Here is a 6,314-nt window from a genome sequence, read left to right on the forward strand (position 1 = left end):
TAAATTCCATGACATAATGTGTAATTCCCACCTCACTACAGATATAGAACAGAAACCTTGTCTGATCCATTATGACCAACACCATTTCTCCCTAACTTTGCTACTTGAAGCATGGTGAATAGGCCATCAGTATCACTTGCGATCTTACCCCAGATTCATTGAACATTTTAACAGGCTTTCCAAGCAAGTAAACTTTAAGAAGTACTGCCCCAGAATATGTATTCTGCCATTTCGGCAACTTGCTGAACTCCTACTCAGCCTTCAAAGCCCCACTCAGTTATCATCTCTTCTTTAAAGCTTCTTCTAGCAATGCCTGATGGAGTTAATCACTCCCTCCCCTCTGCTATTTCCCTGGAGCTCCTATTTGCCTCTATTCTGTACTCATTACATTGTTTCGCCCTCTCACTCTTGAGAAGAGGGAACATACGTACCCCCAGAATACTCTTTGTATCCTAGTATCAGTCAACTGTGTCACTTCAACAAGATAAATTCTCAAAAGCATTCAGTTACTCAATTTAGTTTTTATTCAAGTTAAATTCTTCTTGGACAATAGCTTTTGAATTTTCCTATGAGATTGGTAAACTGGAGGCCTGTGGGCCCCCCTATAGACTCTGATTCTGTATATTTAGTTGGGCCCCAGAAATTTGTATTTTTATTTATTTACTTTATTTAATTTTTTATTAAATCATAGCTGTGTACATTAATGCAATCATGGGGTACAATGTGCTGGTTTTATATACAATTTGAAATATTTTCATCAAACTGGTTAACAGAGCCTTCACGGCATTTTCTTAGTTATTGTATTAAGACATTTATATTCTACACCTAGTAAATTTCACATGTACTCTTGTAAGATGCACCATAGGTGTGGTCCCACCAAATGCCCTCCCTCCACCCATCCTCCCCATCCCCTCCCCTCCCTCTCCCCTTTCTCCATATTCTTGGGCTAAATTGGGTAATAGCTTTCATAAGAAAGCTATAAATTGGTTTCATAGTAGAGCTGAGTACATTGGATACTTTTTCCTCCATTATTGAGATACTTTGCTAAGAAGAATATGTTCCAGCTCCATCCATGTAAACATGTAAAGAGGTAAAGTCTCCATCTTTTTTTAAGGCTACGTAATATCCCATGGCGTACATATACCACAATTTATTAATCCATTCGTGGGTCAATGGGCACTTGGGCTTCTTCCATGACTTAGCAATTATGAATTAGGCTACAATAAACATTCTGGTACAAATATCTTTGTTATAATGTGATTTTTGGTCTTCTGGGTATATACCTAGTAGAGGAATTGTAGGATCGAATGGCAGGTCTATTTTTAGATCTCTAGGTGTTCTTCAAACATCTTTCCAAAATGAACATATTAGTTTGCATTCCCACCAGCAGTGTAGAAGTGCTCCCTTTTCTCCACATTCATGCCAACATCCCAACATTTGGGAAATGCAAATCAAAACTACTCTGACATATCATCTAACTCCAGTAAGATTAGCCCACATCACAAAATCCCAAATGTTGGTCATTGCTTTTTTTCTTCTTTTTATGTTCCACATTTTATTTACATTTTAAGACTAACTTTAATCTCAAAATCACATGCCCTTATTTTTCCATGCCAAAATCACACCTATTTCCTTTTTGTTGACTTCAGTTAAACTTAAATACATGGTTTGTTAAACAAAGACATGTCTTTACCTGTAACACACAGGAATAACTTTTAACAGAAACTCATCAACTCCCCCCTCAACATTTTACTATAAATGTAAATACAGGTATCAAAACAACCCTGAACATATTTTTGTTACTACTAGTAGTCAGCACCCACACCACTTCAAAAATTAACATGATTTGCAACAATATTCATTGTACCTGCTACTTTAAACAATTTCAACTGCAGCTCTTTCACTAAACAAGGTGGGATAAAGCATGCCATTTCTGTTTTTCCTTCTTGAGATTTTTACTTTCCAGAAACACACATGCTTCCACTGCCATCTGATACCCCTCTTCACCCTTTCATCATGTAAACCTGAATTCTATTTTGAGTAGATTCCAAGTTTGTGTTTAAATGGTGTTTAATAAGAGAAAAAAAATGTCCTGCATTTTTCCTCCTGTTTCCTGAAAACTCAATGGGTGCACATACATTAAATGTATTCCTACAAATGTCCAGGTCATGTTTACCAGGTGGTATTCTTTTACTTAGTGTATAGATATTTTGCATTGTGATATTTAATCAAGACATTAACATGCGTAAAATGTTGTTGATTTAAGACAAGTTTGAGATCCACTAAAATTAATTGTTGTATGTTTGTCCTTCTGTGGCTGTGGAAGCTTCATATTTCCTTTGGACATCGTTGGACATCTTAGCTCTTGAAGTTCAACTTTTAATGCTATTTTGCCATTTTGCCAACACTGGTATGCTATGTGTATCCACCATCCCACTAGAATTATTTATTCCATTCATATTAATGTTTGTTATAAATCTAACTGATGGAGGAGCTTCTGGGTATCTGGTCCACATTCTACTTTCTTTTTTTTTTTTTTTTTTGTAGAGACAGAGTCTCACTGTACCGCCCTCGGGTAGAGTGCTGTGGCGTCACACGGCTCACAGCAACCTCTTAACTCTTGGGCTTACGCGATTCTCTTGCCTCAGCCTCCCGAGCAGCTGGGACTACAGGCGCCCGCCACAACACATTCTACTTTCAAGCTATGTATTCTGTTTTCATAATTTGTCCCTGGCAGCCCAATATCATGCCTGTCCACCTTGTAAGTATCATGTCTTCATCATCTTCAAGGCCCCACCTAACCATACCATCGTCTACTCCTCTTTGTCCTTCTTCAGTTCTTCCAACAACTGAAAATTTCGAGGAACTTTAACTGCTGAAGAGGATAGCTTGAGCCGAGGTTGAGGGTGCAGTGAGCAAAGATGACAGCAACGCACTCCAGCCCAGGTAACAAAGCCAGGCCTGTCGGTGGAGACTGCCATCTTATCCTGCAGCCTGTCGCAGCCCATTAAGTCATTTCTGATTTGTCTCATTTCAGACATCACTCAAGTGAACATTTTTATGCATATCTTCTTATGTATCTGGATACTCTAGACTCATCTAGCTATGAAACTCTTGGGTCATAGTAAAAGGGGTTCTTTTTCTTTTTTCTTTTTTTTAAGACAGAGTCTCACTCTGTTTGTTGCCCAGCCTAGAGAGCTGTGGCATCAGCCTAGCTCATGCAACCTCAAACTCCTGGGGTCAAGCGATTCTCCTGCCTCAGCCTCCCAAGTAACTGGGACTATAGGCAGCCAGCACAATGCCCGACCTATTTTTTTTCTGTTTTTAGTAGAGATGGGGTCTCACTCTTGCTCAGGCTGGTCTTGAACTCCTGGCCTTAAAGAATCCTCCCACCTCACCCTCTTAGAGTGTTAGGGTTACAATCGTGGGGTTCTTTAATGTGACTAGATATTGTCAAATTGCTCTTTCATGTGGTCACAAACATTTATATTCTCGCCAGGAGTCTCAGATTCCATATTATCTATCATCTCTACTTGATATTATCCAACTTCTTACTTGGGTATGACATGCCGTTTACCATGGTTTAGCATGGATTTCCCTGATTACCAGTGTGGCTAAGCCTCCTTCCATATTTTTGTGGGACATTCACATTTCTTGGTCTGTGCATTGCTTCAATATCTTTATTACCCATTTCCTTCATTTCATCTTCAGGCATTTTTTTTTTTTTTTTGTAGAGACAGAGTCTCACTTTATGGCCCTCTGTAGAGTGCCGTGGCCTCACACAGCTCACAGCAACCTCCAACTCCTGGGCTTAAGCAATTCTCTTGCCTCAACCTCTCGAGCAGCTGGGACTACAGGCGCCCACCACAACGCCCGGCTATTTTTTGGTTGCAGTTTGGCTGGGGCTGGGTTTGAACCCGCCACCCTCGGTATATGGGGCCGGCGCCTTACCGACTGAGCCACAGGCGCCGCCCAGGCATTTTTGTTTTTTTGTTTTGTGGGGGGGGGGGTTATTGAGACAGAGTCTCACTCTATCACCCTGGGTGGAGTGCTGTGGCAACATAGCTCACAGCAACCTCAAACTCTTGGGCTTGAGTGATTTTCTTGCTTCAGCCTCTCAAGTAGCTGGAACTATGGATGCCCACCACCACTCCTGGCTAATTTTCCTATTTTTAGTAGTGATGGGGTCTCACTCTTGTTCAGGTTAGTCTCAAACTCCTGATCTCAAGCAGTCCTCCCACTTGGGCCTCCCAGAGTGCTAGAATCACAGGTGTGAGCCACCATGCCTGACCTTAGGGTTTTTTGTTTTTTTTAATCAGCACATAGAGCCTCATTGTATACTCTAGACCAGGGGTCCTCAAACTGCAGCCCGTGGGCCACAAGAGGCGGTGTGATTGTATTTGTTCCCATTTTGTTTTTTTACTTCAAAATAAGATACGTGCAGTGTGCGTAGGAATTTGCTTATAGTTGTTTTTTTTTTTTTTTAAACTGTAGTCTGGCCCTCCAACAGTCTGAGGGACAGTGAACTGGCCCCCTGTTTAAAAAGTTTGAGGACACCTGCTCTAGACACTAATCCTGAGTGGTAAATGCATTTTAAAAACTCTGTTTCTTTGTTTTCTTTTTATTGTCTTTTCTTGAAGCTAAGTTCTTAATTTTAATATCAACAAATTTATTGAGATTTTCTATGCCTTGTATAAGAAACTGTCAAAAGAAAAGTTCTAGAATGAGTGTGATGTGGAAGCATCCATGATATTAATAATGTGAAGGAAAATCTGACTCTTACTTTTTGTCCTGAGTTATATAGAAAAAAATGAAGAATGAGTGGCCTTTACCTGAAAAAGATTACCATTAATGTGAGAGAGTTTTCTCGAAAAAAAGAGGACATTACATGGTGATATTTCATGTCAAACCGGATTCCAAAGACTTAAGCACAAGGGGGCTGGTGGTGGACGAGCAGGACAGGGAAGTGAGAGAGCAAGTGCAGATGGGTGGAGTAGAAAAGGAAATGGTTGGAAAGGGCTCATGTCTTGGACAAAGAACATGGGACCCAGTGAGGACAGGTGAAGGTAAAGAGAGACAAGTATAGACTTCCCCAGTGCCAGGGCTCTTCTCAAACTTTAGCGCACATCCTATTGAATCACCCAAGGATGTTGTTCAAATTCAGATTCTAATTCCATGGTGTCTGAGACCCAGGATACTACATTCCCAACAAGCTTCCAAGTGATGCTGATTCTGCTGGTGCATGACAAATCAAGAGAGTACACTGTCCTTTGCATCTTTTAACGGTGTTTCTCACAATAAACCGCAGGGTCTCGGAAACAGTATTCACAAACCAAGATATCTACAAAAACATTGTCTGACCCAGAATATTTCTATTGTTCCTTCCAGAGATCTATACCTTTTTCCTCCTTCCAATTTACCAGTTGTCAGAGGAAAAATAAAGCACCCAAGCATGTGAATGACAAAGTAGGGGACAGGGTTGCCCCCTCCTCTGCTGAGCAGTGAGGGCTTTGAGGTGACTGAGAAAGCTGAATTGACTAAAGCTGATGGTACACAAGTCCTTTAAAAGAAAACAGGAGGAAAATGCCTACGAAGTAAGGCTAAGACCCAACAAGGAGGATAGAAGAACTTAACCTGGTTTGCCAAGGAAGCTGGACAGGGCACTCAATTACAGGTTCTAGAAGAGTCAGACAAATATGCCATCCCAGGTATCACGTTCTGCAAAGATCCTAAGCACCTGAACGAGCTAAGTTAGTATTCCCATCCTAAGGAGATTATTTATTGTGAGTAGTGCTATCTATCTGTCTGTAACGGTGATTTTCAACGAGTATGCCCCGCACACCAGTGTGCTGTGAGATCTTAGGTGTGCCACAAAAAATTTTTTTTTTTTTTTTTTGTAGAGACAGTCTCACTGTACCGCCCTCGGGTAGAGTGCCGTGGCACCACACGGCTCACAGCAACCTCTAACTCTTGGGCTTACGCGGTTCTGTTGCCTCAGCCTCCCGAGCAGCTGGGACTACAGGCGCCCGCCACAACGCCCGGCTATTTTTTTGTTGCAGTTTGGCCGGGGCTGGGTTTGAACCCGCCACCCTCAGCATGTGGGGCCAGCGCCCTACTCACTGAGCCACAGGCGAATTAAATTATTTTTGAAAGAATTTCAAAGCACGAGAAGTATATTCTTTTTTTTTTTTTTACTCTTTTTTCTTTTTAATCAACATAATATAAATATGCTGTGGAAGTTTAATTATAGATGTTCAAGTGTGCCATGAGGTAAAGAGGTTGAAGAACACTGGTCTATATCATGATAACAGTGG

The 6,314-nt window shown here is 41.1% G+C and overlaps 1 pseudogene; it reads right to left on the reverse strand.

Moving 5' to 3' along the window:
- Window positions 1–937: 937 nt before the first annotated feature.
- LOC128591306 (ubiquitin-conjugating enzyme E2 variant 2-like) lies at window positions 938–3,008 on the reverse strand (annotated as a pseudogene).
- Window positions 3,009–6,314: the final 3,306 nt, after the last annotated feature.

The sequence above is a fragment of the Nycticebus coucang genome, chromosome 8, assembly GCF_027406575.1.
Source record: "Nycticebus coucang isolate mNycCou1 chromosome 8, mNycCou1.pri, whole genome shotgun sequence".
In the NCBI taxonomy this organism is placed as follows: Eukaryota; Metazoa; Chordata; class Mammalia; order Primates; family Lorisidae; genus Nycticebus; species Nycticebus coucang.